At 26.9% G+C, this 506-nt stretch overlaps 1 protein-coding gene across 3 annotated transcripts in view; it reads right to left on the bottom strand.

Annotated features, from left to right (window-relative positions):
- LOC106868081 (E3 ubiquitin-protein ligase mib1) overlaps window positions 1-506 on the bottom strand; it is a 36,955-nt gene that overhangs the window by 30,013 nt on the left and 6,436 nt on the right. The window lies entirely within an intron of this gene.

Below are 506 nucleotides of genomic sequence, written 5' to 3'. Positions count from 1 at the left end.
TTATTCCTATCTCAACATTTCTGTATAAGGCTATATTTAACTGTCAAATTCAAGTCAAACATATAAATTGCCTTACACATCTTCAGGGAAAAAAGGTTAAGAACAAAAGGTAAACACCAAAACTTAGAGACGATGTTTTGGTGTTTACCTTTTGTTCTTTACCTTTTTCCCCTGAAGATGTGTGAGGTAATTTATATGTTTGACTTGAATTTGACAGTTAAATATAGCCTTATACAGAAATGTTGACATAGGAATAAATTTCAATAATAATGGATATCAGCGTCAAAACTCTCTTTTAAATTCAAAACTTTGGATATATATACATATATACAAACGAATAAATACCACAGCCCGATATAAAAATATAAAGATAACCAAAATAAAAAGCTCACTGAACTACAAAATATGTGTGTCTATACATATGCATGTGTGTATACATATGTATATATATGATGATGATGATGTATATGCGTATATATATATATATATATATATATATATATATA

The sequence above is a fragment of the Octopus bimaculoides genome, chromosome 29 (genome assembly GCF_001194135.2).
Source record: "Octopus bimaculoides isolate UCB-OBI-ISO-001 chromosome 29, ASM119413v2, whole genome shotgun sequence".
NCBI classification, from domain to species: domain Eukaryota; kingdom Metazoa; phylum Mollusca; class Cephalopoda; order Octopoda; family Octopodidae; genus Octopus; species Octopus bimaculoides.
The sequence above is the reverse complement of the archived record's forward strand: the minus strand, read 5'-3'. Positions and strand labels throughout refer to the sequence as shown.